Here is a 25,197-nt window from a genome sequence, read left to right on the forward strand (position 1 = left end):
AATGGAAGAGTCCTTGTTGATAGTGGGCTTGATTTAGTCCCAAGGAAACAGGCTGTTTCCGGATTCATCCACCCCTCCCAGCTGACTGGCTTTGGAAAACTCATTCAATTCACCTGAAAATCGCTGCAAACTGATATGGGGAATTAGTTATCGTTCCCCTCTGCAAAACGGTTCCATGTCTTTTTCCAAAACACAAAAACTCAGGTTGGTCGTGCTGCCTCTAGAATTCTAAGCATGACACACTCATTGGTTTTGTTTTTTTTTATTTCATAATGGATTTGCTGTCTAAACTCGTGTTTGTATGGCGTCAGAATACAAAATTTGGGAAGGAAGAAGGCAAAACCAACTCAGACCCAGAAATCATTTAGGAAATTGCCGCTCAAGAAACCAAACCTCGGCTGAGGCACCCAAAACCATGACAGAAAGCCAGAATTGGAGCAAGCCAACAGCTGTGCCCTGATTGAAAAAGACCATTCCTTCCGGGTCTTGAACTCCATATTCCAGCCTCAAAATCAAAGCTCACATTAGAAAATACATTACAAACCATGATAAAGAAGAAAAATGAGAAAAGAGCCAAAGAAATGCAAGAGTCCTTTTTGATAGTGGGCTTGATTTCGTCACAAGGAAACAGGCTGTTTCCGGATTCATCCACCCCTCCCAGCTGACTGGCTTTGGAAAACTCATTCAATTCACCTGAAAATCACTGGCAAACTGATTTGGGGAATTAATGATCGTTCCCCTCTGCAAAAGGGTTCCATGTCTTTTTCCAAAACACAAAACCTCATATTGGTCGTGCTGCCTCTAGAATTCTAAGCATGACACGCTCATTGGTTTTGTTTTTTTTTATTTCATAATGGATCTGCTGTCTAAACTTGTGTTAGTATGGCGTCAGAATACAAAATTTGGGAAGGAAGAAGGCAAAGCCAACTCAGACCCAGAAATCATTTAGGAAATTGCCGCTCAAGAAACCAAAACTCGGCTGAGGCACCCAAAACCATGACAGAAAGCCAGAATTGGAGCAAGCCAACAGCTGTGCCCTGATTGAAAAAGACCATTCCTTCCGGGTCTTGAACTCCATATTCCAGCCTCAAAATCAAAGCTCACATCAGAAAATACATTACAAACCATGATAAAGGAGAAAAATGTGAAAAGAGCCAAAGAAATGCAAGAGTCCTTTTTGATAGTGGGCTTGATTTGGTCCCAAGGAAAAAGGCTGTTTCCGGATTCACCCACCCCTCCCAGCTGACTGGCTTTGGAAAACTCATTCAATTCACCTGAAAATCGCTGGCAAACTGATTTGGGGAATTAATGATCATTCCCCTCTGCAAAAGGGTTCCATTTCATTTTCCAAAACACAAAAACTCATGTTGGTCGTGCTGCCTCTAGAATTTTAAGCATGACACGCTCATTGGTTTTGTTTTTTATTTCATAATGGATCTGCTGTGTAAACTCGTGTTTGTATGGCGTCAGAATACAAAATTTGGGAAGGAAGAAGGCAAAACCAACTCAGACCCAGAAATCCTTTAGGAAATTGCCGCTCAAGAAACCAAAACTCGGCTGAGGCACCCAAAACCATGACAGAAAGCCAGAATTGGAGCAAGCCAACAGCTGTGCCCTGATTGAAAAAGACCATTCCTTCCGTGTCTTGAACTCCATATTCCAGCCTCAAAATCAAAGCTCACATCAGAAAATTCATTACAAACCATGATAAAGAAGAAAAATGACAAAACAGCCAAAGAAATGGAAGAGTCCTTTTTGATAGTGGGCTTGATTTAGTCACAAGGAAACAGGCTGTTTCCGGATTCACCCACCCCTCCCAGCTGACTGGCTTTGGAAAACTCATTCAATTCACCTGAAAATCGCGGGCAAACTGATTTGGGGAATTAATGATCATTCCCCTCTGCAAAAGGGTTCCATTTCTTTCTCCAAAACTCATGTAGGTCGTGCTGCCTCTAGAATTCTAAGCATGACACGCTCATTGGTTTTGTTTTTTTTATTTCATAATGGATCTGCTGTCTAAACTCGTGTTTGTATGGCGTCAGAATACAAAATTTGGGAAGGAAGAAGGCAAAACCAACTCAGACCCAGAAATCCTTTAGGAAATTGCCGCTCAAGAAACCAAAACTGGGCTGAGGCACCCAAAACCATGACAGAAAGCCAGAATTGGAGCAAGCCAATAGCTGTGCCCTGATTGAAAAACACCATTCCTTCCGGGTCTTGAACTCCATATTCCAGCCTCAAAATCAAAGCTCACATCAGAAAATTCATTACAAACCAAGATAAAGAAGAAAAATGTGAAAAGAGCCAAAGAAATGGAAGAGTCCTTTTTGAGAGTGGGCTTGATTTCGTCACAAGGAAACAGGCTGTTTCCGGATTCATCCACCCCTCCCAGCTGACTGGCTTTGGAAAACTCATTCAATTCACCTGAAAATCGCTGGCAAACTGATTTGGGGGAATTAATTATCGTTTCCCTCTGCAAAAGGGTTCCATGTCTTTATCCAAAACACAAAAACTCATGTTGGTCGTGCTGCCTCTAGAATTCTAAGCATGACACGCTCATTGGTTTTGTTTTTTTTATTTCATAATGGATCTGCTGTCTAAACTCGTGTTTGTATGGCGTCAGAATATAAAATTTGGGAAGGAAGAAGGCAAAACCAACTCAGACCCAGAAATCCTTTAGGACATTGCCGCTCAAGAAACCAAAACTCGGCTGAGGCACCCAAAACCATGACAGAAAGCCAGAATTGGAGCAAGCCAACAGCTGTGCCCTGATTGAAAAAGACCATTCTTCCCGGGTCTTGAACTCCATATTCCAGCCTCAAAATCAAAGCTCACATCAGAAAATTCATTACAAACCATGATAAAGAAGAAAAATGTGAAAAGAGCCAAAGAAATGGAAGAGTCCTTTTTGATAGTGGGCTTGATTTAGTCCCAAGGAAACAGGCTGTTTCCGGATTCATCCACCCCTCCCAGCTGACTGGCTTTGGAAAACTCATTCAATTCACCTGAAAATCGCTGGCAAACTGATTTGGGGGAATTAATTATCGTTCCCCTCTGCAAAAGGGTTCCATGTCTTTGTCCAAAACACAAAAACTCATGTTGGTCGTGCTGCCTCTAGAATTCTAAGCATGACACGCTCATTGGTTTTGTTTTTTTTATTTCATAATGGATCTGCTGTCTAAACTCGTGTTTGTATGGCGTCAGAATACAAAATTTGGGAAGGAAGAAGGCAAAACCAACTCAGACCCAGAAATCCTTTAGGACATTGCCGCTCAAGAAACCAAAACTCGGCTGAGGCACCCAAAACCATGACAGAAAGCCAGAATTGGAGCAAGCCAACAGCTGTGCCCTGATTGAAAAAGACCATTCTTCCCGGGTCTTGAACTCCATATTCCAGCCTCAAAATCAAAGCTCACATCAGAAAATTCATTACAAACCATGATAAAGAAGAAAAATGTGAAAAGAGCCAAAGAAATGGAAGAGTCCTTGCTGATAGTGGGCTTGATTTAGTCCCAAGGAAACAGGCTGTTTCCGGATTCATCCACCCCTCCCAGCTGACTGGCTTTGGAAAACTCATTCAATTCACCTGAAAATCGCTGGCAAACTGATTTGGGGGAATTAATTATCGTTCCCCTCTGCAAAAGGGTTCCATGTCTTTGTCCAAAACACAAAAACTCATGTTGGTCGTGCTGCCTCTAGAATTCTAAGCATGACACGCTCATTGGTTTTGTATTTTTTTTTTATTTCATAATGGATCTGCTGTCTAAACTCGTGTTTGTATGGCGTCAGAATACAAAATTTGGGAAGGAAGAAGGCAAAACCAACTCAGACCCAGAAATCCTTTAGGACATTGCCGCTCAAGAAACCAAAACTCGGCTGAGGCACCCAAAACCATGACAGAAAGCCAGAATTGGAGCAAGCCAACAGCTGTGCCCTGATTGAAAAAGACCATTCTTCCCGGGTCTTGAACTCCATATTCCAGCCTCAAAATCAAAGCTCACATCAGAAAATTCATTACAAACCATGATAAAGAAGAAAAATGTGAAAAGAGCCAAAGAAATGGAAGAGTCCTTGTTGATAGTGGGCTTGATTTAGTCCCAAGGAAACAGGCTGTTTCCGGATTCATCCACCCCTCCCAGCTGACTGGCTTTGGAAAACTCATTCAATTCACCTGAAAATCGCTGGCAAACTGATTTGGGGGAATTAATTATCGTTCCCCTCTGCAAAAGGGTTCCATGTCTTTGTCCAAAACACAAAAACTCATGTTGGTCGTGCTGCCTCTAGAATTCTAAGCATGACACGCTCATTGGTTTTGTATTTTTTTTTTTATTTCATAATGGATCTGCTGTCTAAACTCGTGTTTGTATGGCGTCAGAATACAAAATTTGGGAAGGAAGAAGGCAAAACCAACTCAGACCCAGAAATCCTTTAGGAAATTCCGCTCAAGAAACCAAAACTCGGCTGAGGCACCCAAAACCATGACAGAAAGCCAGAATTGGAGCAAGCCAACAGCTGTGCCCTGATGGAAAAAGACCATTCCTCCCGGGTCTTGAACTCCATATTCCAGCCTCAAAATCAAAGCTCACATCAGAAAATTCATTACAAACCATGATAAAGAAGAAAAATGTGAAAAGAGCCAAAGAAATGCAAGAGTCCTTTTTCATAGTGGGCTTGATTTAGTCACAAGGAAACAGGCTGTTTCCGCATTCATCCACCCCTCCCAGCTGACTGGCTTTGGAAAACTCATTCAATTCACCTGAAAATCGCTGGCAAACTGATTTGGGGAATTAATGATCGTGCCCCTCTGCAAATGGGTTCCATTTCTTTTTCCAAAACACAAAAACTCATGTTGGTCGTGCTGCCTCTAGAATTCTAAGCATGACACGCTCATTGGTTTTGTTTTTTTTTTTTATTTCATAATGGATCTGCTGTCTAAACTCGTGTTTGTATGGCGTCAGAATACAAAATTTGGGAAGGAAGAAGGCAAAACCAACTCAGACCCAGAAATCACTTAGGAAATTGCCGCTCAAGAAACCAAAACTCGGCTGAGGCACCCAAAACCATGACAGAAAGCCAGAATTGGAGCAAGCCAACAGCTGTGCCCTGATGGAAAAAGACTATTCCTTCCGGGTCTTGAACTCCATATTCCAGCCTCAAAATCAAAGCTCACATCAGAAAATTCATTACAAACCATGATAAAGAAGAAAAATGACAAAACAGCCAAAGAAATGGAAGAGTCCTTTTTGATAGTGGGCTTGATTTAGTCACAAGGAAACAGGCTGTTTCCGCATTCATCCACCCCTCCCAGCTGACTGGCTTTGGAAAACTCATTCAGTTCACCTGAAAATCGCTGGCAAACTGATTTGGGGAATTAATGATCGTTCCCCTCTGCAAAAGGGTTCCATGTCTTTTTCCAAAACACAAAAACTCATGTTGGTCGTGCTGCCTCTGGAATGCTAAGCATGACACGCTCATTGGTTTTGTTTTTTATTTCATAATGGATCTGCTGTCTAAACTCGTGTTTGTATGGCGTCAGAATACAAAATTTGGGAAGGAAGAAGGCAAAACCAACTCAGACCCAGAAATCCTTTAGGACATTGCCGCTCAAGAAACCAAAACTCGGCTGAGGCACCCAAAACCATGACAGAAAGCCAGAATTGGAGCAAGCCAACAGCTGTGCCCTGATTGAAAAAGACCATTCCTTCCGTGTCTTGAACTCAATATGCCAGCCTCAAAATCAATGCTCACATCAGAAAATTCATTACAAACCATGATAAATAAGGGAAATGTGAAAAAGCCCAAGAAATGCAAGAGTCCTTTGTGATATTTGGCTGGATTTAGACACAAGGAAACTGGCTGTTTCCACATTCATCCCCCCAGTCCACACACTGACTTTGGAATTCTGATGGAATTCACCTCAAAATCGCACTCACACTCAATGTGGAGGGAATTAGAATCTGTCACCTCAGCAGAAGCGTTCCATGTCGTTTTTCAAAACACAGAAAATCATCTTGGTTGTGTAGCCTATAGATTTCTAATCCTCAAAGGGCAATTTGCTGTGTTTTTTTTTTCTTTCATAATGCCTACTCTGTCCAAAATCTTGCTTGTATTGCATCAGAATACATAATTAGGAAATAAGAAGCAAAACCGACTAAGACACAGAAAACATTTTGGAAATTGCTGCTCAAGAAACCAAAAGTCAGCTGAAACACCCAAAACAATGAAAGCAAGCCAGAATTGCAGCACGCCAACAGCTGTGCCCTGATTGAAAAAGAACCTTCCTCTTGTGCCCTGAACTCCATATTGCAGCCTCAAAACCAAAGCTCACATCAGAATATTCATTACAAACCATGATAAATAAGAAAAAAGAGAAAAAAGCCAAAAAAATTCAAGAATCCATAATGATATTGGGCTTGATTTATTCACAAGGAAACCAGCTGTTTCCTGATTCATCCAACCCTCCAGCTGACTGACTGTGGAATTCTGACTGAATTAACCTGAAAATCGCAGTGAAACTCAGTTTGGAGGCAATTAATATCTGTCTCCTCAGCCAAAGTGTTCCATTGTATTTTCCAAAACACAAAAACTCACCTTGGTCATGTTACCTATAGATTTATAAGCTTCAACCGACTATTTGCTCTGTTTTTTATTTCATAATGGCTACTCTGTCCAAACTCTTCTTAGCATTGCATCAGAATACAAAATTTGGGAAGGAAGAAGGCAAAGCCAACTCAGACCCTGAAAACCTTTGGAAATTGCCACACAAGAAACCAAAACTTGGCTGAGGCACCCAAAACAATGACAGCAAGCCAGAATTGGAGCAAGCCAACAGCTGTACCCTGATTGATAAAGAACCATCCTCTTGTGCCCTGAACTCAATATGCCAGCCTCAAAACCAAAGCTCACATCAGAAAATTCATAACAAACCATGAAAAAAAGAAAAAAGAGAAAAAAGCCAAAGAAATGCAAGAATCCATAATGATATTGGGCTTGATTTAGTTGCAAGGAAACTGGCTGTTCCCAAATTCATCCAACCCTCCAGCTGACTGCCTGTGGAATTCTGACTGAATTAACCTGACAATCGTAGTGAAACTCAAGAAACCAAATTTCAGCTGAGGCACCCAAAACAATGACAGCAAGCCAGAATTGAAGCAAGCCAACAGCTGTGCCCTGTTTGAAAAAGACCATTCCTCCAGTACCCTGAACTCCATATTGCAGCCTCAAAACCAAAGCTCACATCAGAAAATTCATTACAAACCATGATAAATAAGGGAAATGTGAAAAAGCCAAATAAATGCAAGCCTGTGGTATCCTAACTGAATTAACTGAATTAACCTGAAAATCACAGTGAAACTCAGTTTGGAGGCAATTAATATCTGTCACCTCAGCCAAAGTCTTCCATTTTATTTTCCAAAACACAAAAATTCACCTTGGTCATGTTACCTGTAGATTTGTAAGCTTCAAACACCTATTTGTTGTGTTTTTTATTTCATAATGGCTACTCTGTCCAAAATCTTGCTGGTATTGCATCAGAATACAAAATTTGGGAAGGAAGAAGGCAAAGCCGACTCAGACCCAGAGAACATTTAGGATATTGCCACAGAAGAAACCAAAAATCGGCTGAGGAACCCAAAACCATGACAGAAAGCCAGAATTGCAGCAAGCCAACAAGTGTACCCTCTTTGAAAAAGACCGTTCCTCCAGTACCCTGAACTCCATATTGCAGCCTCAAAACCAAAGCTCACATCAGAAAATTCATTACAAACCATGATAAATAAGGGAAATGTGAAAAAGCCAAAGAAATGCAAGAGTCCTTTGTGATATTTGGCAGGATTTAGACACAAAGAAACTGGCTGTTTCCAGATTCATCCCCCCCCAGTCCACAGACTGACTTTGGAATTCTGATTGAATTCACCTCAAAATTGCTCTCACACTCCATTTGGAGGGAATTAGAATCTGTCACCTCAGCAGAAGCGTTCCATGTCATTTTCCAAAACACAGAATCTCATCTTGGTTGTGTTGCCTATAGATTGCTAATCCTGAAAGGGCAATTTGCTGTGTTTTTTTTTTTTTTCTTTCATAATGGCTACTCTGTCCATAATCTTGCTTGTATTGCATCAGAATACAAAATTTGGGAAGGAAGAAGGCAAAACCAACTCAGACCCTGAAAACATTTAGGAAATTGCCACACAAAAAACCACAAATCAGCTGAGGCACCCAAAACAATGACGGCAAGCCAGAATTGGAGCAAGCCAACAGCTGTGCCCTGATTGAAAAAGAACCTTCCTCATGTGCCCTGAACTCCATATGCCAGCCTCAAAATCAAAGCTCACATCAGAAAATTCATTACAAACCATGATAAATAAGAAAAAAGAGAAAAAAGCCAAAAAAAATGCAAGAATCCATAATGATATAGGGCTTGATTTAGTCACTAGGAAACCAGCTGTTCCCGGATTCATCCACCCCTCCAGCTGACTGACTGTGGAATTCTGACTGAATTAACCTGAAAATCGCAGTGAAACTCAGTTTGGAGGCAATTAATATCTGTCACCTCAGCCAAAGTGTTCCATTTTATTTTCATAAACACAAAAACTCACCTTGGTCATGTTACCTGTAGATTTCTAAGCTTCAAATGCCTATTTGCTCTGTTTTTTATTTCATAATGGCTATTCTGTACAAACTCTTCTTTGCATTGCATCAGAATACAAAATTTGGGAAGGAAGAAGGCAAAGCCAACTCAGACCCAAAAAACATGTAGGAAACTGCCGCTCAAGAAACCACAAATCGGCTGAGGCACCCAAAACAATGACAGCAAGCCAGAATTGGAGCAAGCCAACAGCTGTGCCCTGATTGAAAAAGAACCTTCCTCTTGTGTCCTGAACTCAATATGACAGCCTCAAAACCAAAGCTCACATCAGAAAATTCATTACAAACCATGATAAATAAGAAAAAAGAGAAAAAAGCCAAAAAAAATGCAAGAATCCAAAATGATATAGGGCTTGATTTAGTCGCTAGGAAACCAGCTGTTCCCGGATTCTTCCACCCCTCCAGCTGACTGCCTGTGGAATTCTGACCTAATTAACCTGAAAATCGCAGTGAAACTCAGTTTGGAGGCAATTAATATCTGTCACCTCAGCCAAAGTGTTCCATTTTATTTTCATAAACACAAAAACTCACCTTGGTCATGTTACCTGTAGATTTCTAAGCTTCAAATGCCTATTTGCTCTGTTTTTTATTTCATAATGGCTATTCTGTACAAACTCTTCTTTGCATTGCATCAGAATACAAAATTTGGGAAGGAAGAAGGCAAAGCCAACTCAGACCCAAAAAACATGTAGGAAACTGCCGCTCAAGAAACCACAAATCGGCTGAGGCACCCAAAACAATGACAGCAAGCCAGAATTGGAGCAAGCCAACAGCTGTGCCCTGATTGAAAAAGAACCTTCCTCTTGTGTCCTGAACTCAATATGACAGCCTCAAAACCAAAGCTCACATCAGAAAATTCATTACAAACCATGATAAATAAGAAAAAAGAGAAAAAAGCCAAAAAAAATGCAAGAATCCAAAATGATATAGGGCTTGATTTAGTCGCTAGGAAACCAGCTGTTCCCGGATTCTTCCACCCCTCCAGCTGACTGCCTGTGGAATTCTGACCTAATTAACCTGAAAATCGCAGTGAAACTCAGTTTGGAGGCAATTAATATCTGTCACCTCAGCCAAAGTGTTCCATTTTATTTTCATAAACACAAAAACTCACCTTGGTCATGTTACCTGTAGATTTCTAAGCTTCAAATGCCTATTTGTTGTGTTTTTTATTTCATAATGGCTAATCTGTACAAACTCTTGTTTCTGTTGCGTCAGAATACAAAATTTGGGAAGGAAGAAGGCAAAACCAACTCATACCAAGAAAACATTTAGGAAATTGCCACACAAGAAACCACAAATCGGCTGAGGCACCCAAAACAATGACAGCAAGCCAGAATTAGAGCAAGCCAACAGATGTGCCATGATTGAAAAAGAACCTTCCTCTTGTGCCCTGAACTCAATATGCCAGCCTCAAAACCAAGCTCACATCAGAAAATTCATAACAAACCATGAAAAAAAGAAAAATGAGAAAAAAGCCAAAGAAATGCAGGAGTTCTTAGTGATATTGGGCTTGATTTAGTGGCAAGGAAACAGGCTGCTCCCAGATTCATCCACCCCTCCATCTGACTGCCTGTGGAGTTCTGACTGAATTAACCTGAAAATCGCAGTGAAACTCAGTTTGGAGGCAATTAATATCTGTCACCTCAGCCAAATTGTTCCATTTTATTTTCCAAAACACAAAAACTCACCTTGGTCATGTTACCTGTAGATTTCTAAGCTCCAAACGCCTATTTGTTGTGTTTTTTATTTCATAATGGCTACTCTGCCCAAACTCTTGTTTGTATTGCGTCAGAATACAAAATTTGGGAAGGAAGAAGGCAAAGCCAACTCAGACCCAGTAAACATTTTGGAAATTGCCACACAAGAAACCACAAATCGGCTGAGGCACCCAAAACAATGACAGCAAGCCAGAATTTGAGCAAGCCAACAGCTGTGCCCTGATTGAAAAAGACCATTCCTTCCGTGTCTTGAACTCCATATTCCAGCCTCAAATCAAGGCTCACATCAGAAAATTCATTACAAACCATGATAAATAAGAAAAAAGAGAAAAAAGCCAAAGAAATGCAAGAATCCATAATGATATTGGGCTTGATTTAGTTGCAAGGAAACTGGCTGTTCCCAGATTCATCCAACCCTCCAGCTGACTGCCTGTGGAAATCTGACTGAATTAACCTGAAAATCGCAGTGAAATTCAAAAAACCAAATTTCAACTGAGGCACCCAAAAGAATGACAGCAAGCCAGAATTGGAGCACACCAACAGCTGTGCCCTGTTTGAAAAAGACCATTCCTCCGGTGCCCTGAACTGCATATTGCAGCCACAAAACCAAACCTAACATCATAAAATTCATTACAAACCATGATAAATAAGGGAAATGTGAAAAAGCCAAAGAAATGCAAAAGTCCTTTGTGATATTTGGCTGGATTTAGACACAAGGAAACTGGTTGTTACCAGATTCATCCCCCCCTTCCAGAGACTGACTTTGGAATTCTGATGGAATTCACCTCAAAATCGCACTCACACTCAATTTGGAGGGAATTAGAATCTGTCACCTCAGCAGAAGCGTTCCATGTCATTTTCCAAAACACAGAATCTCATCTTGGTCGTGTTGCCTGTAGATTTCTAATCCTGAAAGGGCAATTTGCTGTGTTTTTTTTTTCTTTCATAATGGCTACTCTGTCCAAAATCTTGCTTGTATTGCATCAGAATACAAAATTTGGGAATAAGAAGGCAAAACCGACTCAGACCCAGTAAACATTTAGGAAATTGCCACACAAGAAACCAAAAGTCAGCTGAGGCACCCAAAACAATGACAAAAGCCAGAATTGGAGCAAGCCAACAGCTGTGCCCTGTTTGAAAAAGACCATTCCTCCGGTGCCCTGAACTCTATATTGCAGCCTCAAAACCAAAGCTCACATCAGAAAATTCATTACAAACCATGAAAAAAAGAAAAATGAGAAAAAAGCCCAAGAAATGCAAGAGTCCTTTGTGATATTTGGCTGGATTTAGACACAAGGAAACCAGCTGTTTCCGGATTCATCCACCCCTCCTAGCTGACTGGCTGTGGAATTCTGATTGAATTCACCTGAAAATCGCACTCACTCTCGATTTGGAGGAAATTAATATCTGCCCCTCAGTGGAAGGGTTCTATGTCATTTTCCAAAACCCAAAAACTCATCTTGGTCATGTTGCCTATGATTTCTAATCATCAAAACCCAATATGTTCTGTTTTTCAATTTCATAATGGATCCTCGTTCTAAACCCTTGTTTGTATTGCATCAGAATACACAATTTGAAAAGGAAAAGGGCAAAACCAACTTAGACCAACAAAACATTTAGGAAAAAGTCGCTCAAAACGAAAAATTGGCTGAGGCACCTAAAGCAATGACAGAAAGCCAGAATTGGAGAGAGCCAACAGCTGTGCCCTAATTGAAAAAGACCATTCCTCTGGTTCCCTGAACTCCTTAAGCCAGCCTGAAAACCACAACCCACATCAGAAAATTTATTACAAACCATGATAAATAAGAAAATGTGAAAAATGCAAAAAAGAAAAAGAAATGCAAGAGTCCTTTGTGATATGGTGCTTGTTTTAGTACAAGGAAACCAGCTGTTTCCGGATTCATCCACCCCTCCCAGCTGAGTGACTGTGGAATTCTGATTGTATTCACCTGAAAAGAGAGAACATTTATAAGTATATTGGGACTGTGGAACCTGTCATTTACCAATCACATGTTAGACTGAATCATAGACCAAATATAGGGAAAAAATCCTTTGCATGTAAACCTTGTGGGAAGACATTCAGTATTAAATTCTGCCATACCCTCCATCACAGCACTCATATTGTGGAAAACCCTCATGTGTGTAATGATTGTGTGGAAACCACTCACCAGAAGTCAGATCTCATTAGACATCAGAGAATTCACACAGGGTTGAAATCTTACAAATGTAATGACTGTGGGAAGTTCTTTGGCCAGAAGAAACACCTCATAAATCATCAGAGAATTCACACAGGTGAGAAACCTTATGAATGCAATGACTGTGGAAAATCCTTTGGCCAGAAGGCAAACCTCATAAATCATCAGAGAATTCACAGAGGGGAGAAACCTTATGAATGCAATCATTGTGGAAAAGCCTTTGCTGAGAAATCAAAGCTCACAAAGCATCAGACAATTTGTACTGGGGGAAACCTTATGATTGCAACGACTGTGGAAAAACCTTTGCTGAGAAGTCAAACCTCAGAAAGTATCAGAGCCTTCACACCATGGAGAAAGCTTATAAATGAAATGACTGTGGAAAAGCCTTTGGTTCCATCCTTGCATACCAAGGATAAATCCCACTTGGTCTGGGTGGATGATCTTTCTGATGCATTGTTGGATTCAATTGGCCAGAATTCTGTTGCAGATCTTTGCATGTATGTTCATCAGGGAAATTGGTCTATAATTACTTTCTTTGTTGCACTTTTTTCAAGTTTAGGAATGAAGGTGATGTTGGCTTCATAGAAAGAATTTGGGAGAATCGCCTCTCTCTCAATTGTTTTGAATAACTTGAGAAGAATTGCAGTTAGTGCTTTAAATGTCTGTTAGAATTCAGCAGTGAAGCCATCCAGTCCTGGGGTTTTCTTGGCGGCGAGGGTCTTTATTACTGATATCATTTCCATCCGGTTATGTGTGTGTTTACGTTTTCTATATCTTTGTTGCTCAATTTAGGTAGGTTTTATGGATGGAAGGATGGTGGAAAGCCTCTTTGCTGTACTTCATAACTCATAAGATATCAGAGTATCCACACAGGGAATTTTCTACTTGACCTTTTTGTGCAAGTTATATCTCATGAAATATTAGAGAATTCACCAAGGGGAGAAATGCATGAATATAATACATGTGAATAGCCTTTGTGGTGCAAATCAGACCTCATCAAACATAAAAGAATTCTCATGGGGAGCAATTTTATGAATGTAATGACTCAGAGCCTTTTACCATAATTCAGCCCTCATTGTACATCATCAAATTCATATAGGGAAAAACTCCTTTGAAAGTAAAATCCCTTTAATTAGAAGCCATACCTCATAAGACAACAGGGAATTCACGTGGGAGAGAAACCTTATGGGTGTAATGAGTGTTGGAAAGCTCTGCCCAAATCTCTCCTTATATCAGAATGCACAACATATATATCTAATGAATGAAATAAATGTGAGAAAGTCATTTCACATAGGTAATGCCTCATAATCCATCATGGAATTTGAACAAGGGAGAGACCTTAACAATATAATGAATGTGGAAGAGCTTTTCTCCAAAATTCATGTAAGTATTGTGACAAAACCTTTTGCTGGAAATCACATCCTATCCAACAGAGACTCATGTAAAGGAGAAAGCTTATAAATATTATTAGAGTCAGAAGTCAATGGTACATCAGAGAATTGACACAGGTGGTTTCTTAGGCGTATACTGATTGTGCAAAAACATTTTCTTTATTTCAGGCTTGTATAGATACAGAATTCACAAAAGGTGATAGTCTTTGCATGCTGTAAATACAATAAAACCTTTAGCCAGAAATTAGACATCAACAGACTTCAGAGAATTCATAAGGAACAAAAGTCTATGCAATGAATTTGGAAAATGTATTTCTGTTATAAATCAGTCTTCAATTCCCATGAATAGACTCACAAATGAGAAAACATGCATGCATAGAAAAGTTTTGTACCATAAATTATCTCTAGATGGTAAACTAATATATCACACAAAAGAAAAATCATGAGTGTAATGGAATTGGGAAACCCTTTGCTATAAGGCAGATTTCCAGAAAGCTTAGCAAGATTACAGAAAAGTCTCTGAAAATGTAACATGTCTGAAAGATTTGTTGGCATCACAAACTGGAGGATAGCTCAAGTGCATGTGTTTTTGTGCCTGGCATCCAAATTGATATCTCTTTTTCTTTGATGAATTCCTTGTTTATTTATTTAGCAGATTTAGAGACAAAGGATTCCTGTCCATTGATTTACTACTATATGCCCACAATTGCCATGGTAAGGTCTATGGCAAAAACTGAGTGCTGGGGGCTGTGAATCTGATTCATCACTGATAACATTGAAGACATTGGTTCCTGGTTCTTATGCTGCTATGCATGGAAATGTTTCTCTAATTTCATTTTCAAATAGTTCATTGTTAATATAAAGAAATGCTTCTAATTTTTAAAATTTCATTGAAATAATTTGTGATGAATGTGTCCTAGTCATGCATTATTACAGGGTGTAGTGCAATATTTGCACACATTTATGCAGTAAAAAGTGATCAAGCTAAGCAACTACAGTTTTATTAAGTTTTTAAAGAGTTATTTATTTGAAAGACAGAGTTACAGAGAGAAGTAGCAGCAGAGAGAGAGAGAGGTCTTCCTCTGCTGGTTCACTCCCCAGATGGCCACAATGGCCGGAGCTCTGCCAATCTGATTCCAGGAACCAGAAGCTTCTTCCAGATCTCCCACTTGGGTGCAGGGACCCAAGGACTTGGGCCATCTTCTACTGCTTTCCCAGGCCATAGCAGAGAGTTGGATCAGAAGAGGAGCAGCCAGGACTAGAACTGGTACCCACATGGGATGCTGGTGCTTCAGGCCAGGGTGTTAGCCCACTGTGCCACAATGCTGACCCCCAAGCAACTACAGTTTCTAATTCTTCTCCATGATTTGAGACTACCAGCTCCTCTCCTTCAGTTCTTTACACAGAACCTAATATGGTTGAATGTAGTCATCTCATTATATTATGGAACACCAGAAGTTCTTTCTGCCTCTTTGATTTTTGATACCTATTATCCAATCCCCCTCTATCCCTAGCTGCTTCCCTTCTCAGCCTCTAGTAATCACAGTTCTGTGTTCAGATCCATTATTTTCTTTCACTTCCACATGTGACAAGGACCAGGTGACATTTGTGTTCCTGCTTCTGGCTTATTTCAATTAATTTAATAATATTTTGTTCTTTTTTTGTATCTAAAAGAGGTTGCCCTGTCCATTGTTTTTCACTGATGGACAGCTAGATTGGTTTCAAATCCTGGCTGCAGTGAACTGTGTTATAGTGGCTGTGTTATGGGAAAATTGCTGTATCTTTGATATGCTCTCCTCCTTTCCTTCTAATAAAATTTCCTTATTCTATATAGCCAAGAGTAAGATAACTCTCACATGGTAGGTTAATTTTTATCTTAGTTTAATTTTTGTTATTTATTTGAAAGAGTTACAATAGAGGTAGAGACACAGAGAGGTCCTCCATTATCTGGTTCACTCTACAGATGACTACAAAGGCCAGAGTTATGCCATTCTGAAACCTGGAGACAGGAGCTTCCTCTGGGTCTCCCACATGGGTGCATGGGCCCAAGGACTTGGGCCATCTTCTACTGCTATCCCAGAAGATAGCAGAGAGCTGGATTGGAAGAAGAGCAGCTGGAACTAGAACTGGCACCCAAATGGGATGCTGGCCCTTCAGGCCAGGGCTTTAACTCACTGCACAACAGCGCCGGCCCCAATTTTTATCCTTTTTAAGGAATGACCATACTGTTCTGCATAACATCTGTACTAACTTGTGTTTTCACCCACCATATATGACGGTTTTCTTTTCCCATGTGCTCTCTAGCATTTGTTATTTTTTATCAGTTTGGCATAAAAATGATATAGTATTGTTCATGTTTTTGTGTATTTTGAAATCAGTTAATTTCTTTATTAAATCTTTATTATTTGAAAGGTGGATTTAGAGAGAGAGGGAAAGACAGAGATAGCTTTCATCTGCTGGCTCACACCCCAGAGAGTTTCAACAGTTGAGCCTGGGGCATGCTGGAGTCAGGAGCTTCATCCAAGTCTCCCACATGAGTGGCAAGGACCCAAGTCCTTCGTCCATCTTCTGCTGGTTTCCCAGGTGTTTAGCAGTGAGCTAAATTGGAAGTGGAGATTCCTAAACTCAAAGTGGAACTCAGATGTTATGCTGGCCTCACAGATTGCAGCTTTCCCCACTTGGCCACAATGCCAGCCCCTCTATCAATTTAATTCCTCAAAAATAGCTCAGTAATGTTGGCATCTATCTCATTTTGTTTTTTCTCTGTTATTATTCAACTTATTGATGTCTTATTTTTGTTCACATTATTCCTCTCAATTGCTCTACCTGAGGTGAGTAGGGCTGCTGTGTTGCTTAAATGAAGTGTATGCTTTAGATTACTCATTTACTGAGTGCATGTCATTCACATAGCACTTCACTGAAGTTCTACTATGTCCCAAATCCTCTTCTAGGCACAGAATTTAGACCACTTTTCTCTTAGGCCCAGATCTTGCCTTTAACATACTACTAGGAATTTAGTAGCTCATGAAATCTGCAGACTGCATACATGAATGAATATTTTGAGGGCTGTGTTTTTGTGGAGGAACTTCGTAGGAGACCGAAGGAATAAAATAAATCAAAAGCATCCACAGTATATAGAATGTATACTATTTTACAAGTCACAGAGAAGAGGAAGAAGAAGGAAAGTAGTAAGACTAGAAAGTTTGTGGCAAGACTAACAGGCGCTGGTCAAGAACTTAATAAGCACATTAGGAAAGCAGTAAGGTTTCTTTTTTTTTTTTTGAGGAAAAGTTTTTATTTCTAGTGATGAAATTGGCTACAGAACATTATGAAAGTTTAAAAATACAAAGAGAAATTGTCTATAATTAATAGATTCAAAATTTGACAATCAGTGAATATCATCATTAGTCATTACCAACAAAGATTCAAAATTTGACAATCAGTGAATATCATCATTAGTCATTACCAACAACAGTTATTGATTTGAAAGGCAGAGTGACAGGAAGAGGGAACCACTGTTTCACTCCCCAGACACTTGCAATAGCCAAAGCTTGACCAAGCCAAAACCAGGAAGTGGGAATTCATTCTGGATGTCCCATTTGGGTGCAGGGACCCAAGCACTTCTGCCATCCTCCATCTCCTCCCAGGGTGCACACTAGCAGAAACTTGCCTCAAAGCAGAGAAGCTACCACTCAAGCCAGGCATTTGTATATGGGTTGTGGGTGTGTGGTGGTGATAGCAAGCCCTCATAGATAAAAAAAAAAGACAAAGTTATTTCTATGCCAAGGAAATTACTCTGTAGTCTTTCTCTTATAAACTACGTATTGCTGAACCTAGATAATTTTTCCTTTATTTAACAATGACATGAAAATGTCAGTTGAGTTGGCTTTCCTGAAGACCTTGTTTCTTGAATATTAGTGGCTAGCTGAGATAAATTCTTTTCATCTCTTTCTCGCTTCGGCAGCACATGTGCTCGCTTCGGCAGCACATATACTAAAATTGGAACGATACAGAGAAGACTAGCATGCCCCTGCGCAGTAAGGTTTCTTTACCTCCCTGTAGACTCTGCTCTCCAGAGGTGAACAGGGTCCTCTAAACCCACTTGCTGCACACACAAACACCTGAGTGTTGTATTCTCCCACAGGTGTTGGAGACTGATATGGTGTTCTGATTTATATTTACATAATGGCTAGTGACATCGGGCATATTCACATGTTTTGACCATTTACATTTCTTCTGAGAAATGTCTATTCAGATGTTTCTTCACTGTATTTTTTTGAGTTTTTCCAATTCATGTAAATGTTCTGGAAATCTGTAAACATTCAGAGTTTTAATTTTTCCTGCCATCTGTTCATTGTATCTACACTCTGATGTTTATTTTGTTGTGAAGAAGTATCTTAGTTGGATATACTCAAATGTCTCTGTTTTTATTTTTGTGACTATTGCTATTGGAATCTTACCCAAAAGCTATTGTCTGTTGACAATATTTAGAGTTTCCCTATGTTTACTTGGGTTTGGGTCTTATGATTACATTTTAATTCACTGTGAGTTCACTTTCACATAGTGTAAGAGATGTTGGAGTCTCTTTTCAGGCTTCTACATATGGATAATCAAGTTCCTCTGCACCACTTGTGAAAGAGATTCTTCTTTCTCCAGTTCATTTTAGTTCCTTTGTTAAATATGAGTTGCTGGTAGAAATTTGGGTTTATTTCTATGCTACCAAGTCTTTTCCATTGAACTATGTGTCTGTTATTATATCAGTGCTAACACTTCTTCCTTTTTTTTTTTTGCAGTTTATTTATTTGAAAGGCAGAGTTACAGAGAGGTAGAGGCAGAGAGAGAGAGAGGTCTTCCATCCACTGGTTTACTCCCCAAATGGCCACAATGGCCGGAGCTCTGTTGATCTGAATCCAAGTGTCAGGAGCTTCTTCCAGGTCTCTATGCAGGTGCAGGGGCCCAAAGACTTTGGCCATTTTCTACTTTTTTCTCAGGCTATACCAGAGAGGGGTATAAGAAGTGGAGCAGCTGGGAAACATACTGGCACCCATATGAGATGCCGGCACTGCAGACGGTGACTTTACCTGCTTTGTCATAGTGCTGACCCCTGTAATATGTCTTAAAATATGGTGTGATGTCTCCAGCTTTTTTTTGCTTTATAATATTGCTTTAGATGTTAAGCATCTCTCATGTTTCTATGTGAATTTTAGCATCATTTTTTCTAGCTCTGAGAACATCGTTGGTATGTTGATTGGGATTGCATTGAATTTGCAAATTGCTTTTGGTAGTATGGATATTTTGGTATTATTCTTCCCATTCACAAACATAAGTTTTCTGAGAGACTGTCAAAAAGCCTTGACAAAAATTGGACTTTATTACACAAAAATTCATCACTTTTTGGGATCATTTAAATCCATAATTTTGCACTAATATTTGATAAATAATTAAAGACTTTGAGCATTTTAGTAGGAGAAATTAAAATATTTATCAATTTATTCAAATATTGTTTAGATGTGATATTCAAATATTGTTTAGAGCCATTGTCTGTATTCCCTCTAAATTAGGATATTTTTGCTTTTTGCCTGTTAAACTTGTCCCTTGATTCAACAACCCTTTTTAATGTAATGTAAACTGAAAATGTCATTTAATAAGCTAAAAAAAATGACAAAGAAGGAAAAAGAAGGGAGGGAGGTTGAGTATATAATTATGTTCTCCGAATTTTTTCTATAAAACATATTGAATCATTTAAAAGCTAATTAAAATTAAACTCAAAATTGGACCATTATGACCAATATTTAAAACAAGTGATTAAAAACTGTAGATGTCTTCAATTTTGATTATCATTCTTTAGAATATCTGAAAGAAATCCGGTTTCTCACTTTAAAATATACCAGTGTGTTAGAATTCAGTATTAAATGACTTTGTTTAAAAGTGTTATTTAATCTATTGCTTTAAGTAGTAATACTATGGCCATTGTAAAACAAAATCCTTATCATTTTTCATAAAACAGAAAGGGCCTTTAAAACATCATCACTAAAAATATTAAGAGACCTAAAATATAACATTCTTAAAACCCAAGTGATACCATTCAAAATTTTCAAATATGCAGGGATAGTTCGTGTCAAGTAACTAAATAATTGTGAAGTGTATATATGGAATAGCTTCTATAAATTCTTTTGGCAAGGGCTGGCACTGTGGCATAGTGGGTGAGGCTGCCACCTGCAGTGCTGGTATTCCATAGGGGCATCAGTTCAAGACCTGGCTGCTCCACTTCCTATCCAGCTCTCTGCTATGGCCTGGGAAAGCATTATAAAATGGTCCAAGTCCTTGGGCCCCTGCACCTGCATAGGAGACCAGGAAGAGGCTCCTGGCTCCTGCCTTCCAGTTGGCACAGCTCCAGTCATGGAGGCCAACTGTGGAGTGAACCAGTGAATGGAAGACCACTCTCTCTGCCTGTCCTTCTCTCTCTGTGTAATTCTGACTTTCAAATAATATAAATAAATCTTCAAAAAATTCTTTTGGCAAATAGATGAAGCTACTTGCTATACATTTCAAATAAATAGCAAACATACTAGAAAAATATATTGAATAAAATTTAAGCAACTCATAGCTATACACAGAAAATTCTCACCATAACAACATAGCAACCACTAAATTTCCAAATTCAATTTTCCACAACTTAGAATCTTTAACTCCAGAAGGAGTACAAAATTGACAGAACAGTGGCCTATGTATCAGGATACCTAATGCTAATACAGAATTATCCCTGCCACAACTTACCTATGTGACCTTGAACAGTTCACTTTATTTCTCTGGGCTTGGCATTTAGCATCCTCATATGATAAAGGAGGCTTGGATAAGATCAGTTGTACTCTATCTTGAGACTTCAATGATCTCTCAGTTTCCAAACAGACACCTTAAGGGAAAGTAAACCTTTAGATCAAAGCTTACATTTTTAAATATAAATATATTTTAAACTGTTTCTACAACTAGTACAAAACAACACATTCAAATGTGTACCATGCCACTTTTCAATATTTGGGAATAATTAATGCATCATTTTAGAGCATTGTCTTGAGGCCAGTGCTGTGGTGTACCTAGTAAAGCCACTGCATGCAGTGGGGGCATCCCATATGGAGGCCGGTTCAAGTCCAGGCTGCTCCACTTTCCATTCAGCTGTCTGCTATAGCCTGGGAGAGCAGTAGGAAGTTGGCCCAAGTCCTTGGGCCCCTGAATCTGCATGGGAGACCCTGAAGAGGTCCTGGCTCCTGGTTTCAGATTGACATATCTCTGACCTTTTAGGCCATCTGGGGAGTGAACCAGCAGATGGAGGACCTCTCTCTCTCTCTCTCTTCCTCTTGTTCAATATCTGTGTAACTCTGACTTCCAAATAAATAAATAAATAAATCTTTTAAAAAATCAAAAGAATATTGTCTGGCACACAGTGAACCACTAAGTACAAGATATTATTAGTAATATTAGATTGAAATGTTGAAATAAACTAGGCAATAAGCCTTAAGATGCAAATTAATACCAAGAAATATAATCTCAAATTTCTGTGTTCAACAAGGTAGTCTCTTTTCACTACTAACTTTATACTAAATAAGATATTTTGATATTTTGTTAAGAGTAAATTTATCGGGGGCCAGCGCCGTGGCTCACTTGGTTAATTATCCACCTGTGGTGCTGGTATCCCTTATGGGCAAAATGTTCTAGTCCTGGTTGCTCCTCTTTCAGTCCAGCTTTCTGCTATGGCCCGGGAAGGCAGTAGAGGATGGCCCAAGTGCTTGGGCCCTGCACCCGGATGGGAGACCAGGAGAAAGCACCTGACTCCTGGCTTTGGATGGGCACAGCTCCAACTGTGGCAGCCATTTGGGGACTGAACCAATGGAAGGAAGACCTTTCTGATTTCTCACTGTATATAACTCTACCTGTCAAATAAAAAAATTATTAGTTTTTCATTAAAACTGCAGTATTGAAAAAGTTCTAAAATCCCTCTAATTCTAAATGTCTGTGACTGCTAACTCATTAGCACATATTGCATTCTTTACATCTGGGTAATCATGACAATTCACTTTTAAATGATTAACAGATCTGCTGTTATATATAAATACATGCTTTTCCGAAAATCATACAATAAGCAGGCTACATACTTTACTTCAAGTAAAACTGCCATATCCAGTCCTACAATTGTAAATAAGACAGTTTCAATTGTTCAGCATTATCAATTATAAATTCCAATCGTGTAGCAATACTCATAAGAATTTAGGGGGCCGATGCTGTGGAGTAGCAAGTAGAGCTGTGGCTTGCAGTGCTGACATTCCAATTGGGTGCCAGTTCAAGTCCTGGCTACTCAAATTACTATCCAGCATTTTAGGCAAGTAAGACTTACTATCCAGCAGTAGAGGATGGCCCAGGCCCTTGGGCTCCTGCACCTGCATAGGAGACCCAAAAGAAGCTGCTGGCTCCTGGCTTTGGATTGGCAGAGCTCCAGCCATTGTGGCCAAATGGGGAGTGAACCAGCGGTTGGAAGACTGCTCTCTCTCTCTCTCTCTCCTTCTCTGTGTAACTCTGACTTTCAAGTAAAATAAATGAATCTTTTTTAAAAAAGGATGAAATAAAAAGGAAGATGAAGATTACAAAATTGTTTAATTTTTTTATAGGAGTGTCAATTTGTAAAGTCAACAACAGGAGTCACTGTGCACTTACTCCTCATGTAGGATCTCTGTCCTTAATGTGCTGTACACTGAGGCTTAATGCTATAACGAGTACTCAAACAGTATATTTCACTTTGTGTTTCTATGGGGGTGCAAACGATTGAAATCTTTACTTAATGTACACTCAACTGATCTTCTCTAAAAAAAAAAAAAGAAATTATCAATTCCCAACTTGACTCTCACTGGGATTAAACATGACAATAGGTCTGATCTGATTTCATCATCATTTAAAAAATCATCTATTATTTTTCACTTTATGTTTCTGTGTAGGAGCAAACTGTTGAAATCCTTACTTAAGGTATACTAAGCTGATCTTCTGTATATTAAGATAATTGAAAATGAATCTTGATGTGAATGGAAGGGGAGAGGGAGTGGGAAAGGGGAGGGTTGTGGGTGGGAGGGATGGTATGGGGGGGAAGCCATTGTAACCCATGAGTCGTACTTTGGAAATTTATATTCATTAAATAAAAGATAAAAAAAATTTTTTTAATAAATATAAAGTACAGCTTTTGGATTACAGTGCCTTCCCCTCCCCCAAAACATCCCTCCCACCCATAATCCCCCTATTTCCTGCTTCCTCTCCCATCCCAGAAGATTACAAAATTGTATGAAGGACATTTGTACAGTAAACAAATATACTGATTTCCAATGCAATATTTGAATACTTGAAGCAGGAACCCTAAGTACTTCTTTGCCAAAATAGCATGTTTTGTCCAGTGTAAAACCCATTTGCCATCCCAATACACAAAGGGATTTGGGGCAATAAGGAAAAAAGAAGTCCACACATGCAGAAATTTTAAGCAAAACAAAATAGAGAATGTATTTAGTTTCATGAAAATCACACAAGAATTAATAGTATTCCACCCATTTCCAACAAATATTTTTAACTTTAATGAATGAATGAATTTTCAGTTACATAGCAGAAAACTTCTACCCTCTCCCATAAAACTGAAAAAGAAACTTTTTAAAAGTAAAAACTGATGAAAGAATTCTGCAATACATGTTAATGTTAAGTAGCCCAGCAGAGTTTATTTAGAAATACAAACACACACACAGAAAATAAATACATTAAAATCTTACTGAATAGTCCAGTAATAGTTCAGGATCCAATATGTGTGCAAAAGATTCTGGATTTCCCAGTCACTTTGTATAGGAAATGATGTGCTTTGCTATGTAGCATGTACCTTTAGATTCCTGAACACCTCCACTTTGCTTCTTACCCTGAGTCCCAGCAAATACAGGAACACCGCTGTTGAATCATTCATTTTCTGGATTTGGGAATATCAAAGAATTAATGAGTATAGAAAGTTGTACAGCAGAGACCAAGAATGTCCAAGGGAGGTCACGTAAATCAATTGAACAAGTCAAAATACTATGAATGTATACTGAATGTTCTGTTTTTAATATGTCTTACTTACCTAAAAAGACATGAGGGCTATTGCTCTCTCTCTTAATACAACTAAGGAGAAGATATCACCAATGCTCAAGAAAAATGAATACACAGCAGAGCTAATACAAAATCCCAAAATTCCAATATAGAAAAACTGGATATGCACTCCTTACACACACCCTGAAGTGGCAATGAAGTAGAACAAATCTAAAATTAGAAAAAATTCTTTTTTTAAAAGATTTATTTATTTATTTGAAAGTCAGAGTTGCACAGAGAGAGGCAGAGAAGAGAGAGGGGTCTTCCATCCACTGGTTCTCTCCCCAGTTGGCTGCAATGGCCAGAGTTGTGCCAATCCAAAGCCAGGAGCAAGGAGCTTCTTCCAGGTCTCCCACATGGGTGCAGGGGCCCAGGACTTGGGCCATCTTCTACTGCTTTCCCAGGCTTTAGCAGAGATCTGGATCCATATGAGCTGCCAGCACTGCAAGTGGTGGCTCTACCCACTATGCCACACCACTGGCCCTGAAAATTCTTGTCAAATTAAGAACATTTAACCTTTGTTTTAGAATGAATTATTAAAATATCTAAACTGGGGGAATACATAATTTCTTTCTTTAGAAATCAGAAGAGAAAAAGAACACTTCAAGCCTACTGTGACACCACACAGAAGGAATGGAGAATCATGACCTCAATTAGCCTAGGGACAGAATAAAAGGGAGGGAAATAGGAACAACAGAATTAAGATGAATAAGCTTTGACAGCTGAGGGAATCTGAATGTAAAGAAAAGGCATGCAGTTAACTGAAACAATAGAGATAAGTCTGAGAGGAAAAAACATTGTTAAGTCATATTAATGGGGCCAGAGCTGTGACTTAGTAAAGTAAAAAAAAAAAAATCTAAAATTTGTTTTTAGATTATATAATTAAAAAAGTTTAAAAAAAGATGTTCAATCTTAAGTCTCTACAGCATAAGGTATACATCAATTTTCCCAGGTTCTATTTGCATTTATTAACAAAGTTTCATGGGTATAATCACTAAAGTGGCTCCAATAAGTCTTTTTATAAAAATTATTTTTTATTTTGACAGGCAGAGTGGACAGTGAGAGAGACAGAGAGAAAGGTCTTCCTTTTTCTGTTGGTTTACCCCC

The 25,197-nt window shown here is 39.2% G+C and overlaps 1 pseudogene; it reads left to right on the forward strand.

The window, feature by feature from the left end:
* The first annotated feature begins 17,919 nt into the window (after positions 1 to 17,919).
* Positions 17,920 to 17,987, forward strand: LOC127486167 (U6 spliceosomal RNA; annotated as a pseudogene).
* Positions 17,988 to 25,197: the final 7,210 nt, after the last annotated feature.

This window comes from Oryctolagus cuniculus, chromosome 13 (assembly GCF_964237555.1).
Source record: "Oryctolagus cuniculus chromosome 13, mOryCun1.1, whole genome shotgun sequence".
NCBI lineage: Eukaryota > Metazoa > Chordata > Mammalia > Lagomorpha > Leporidae > Oryctolagus > Oryctolagus cuniculus.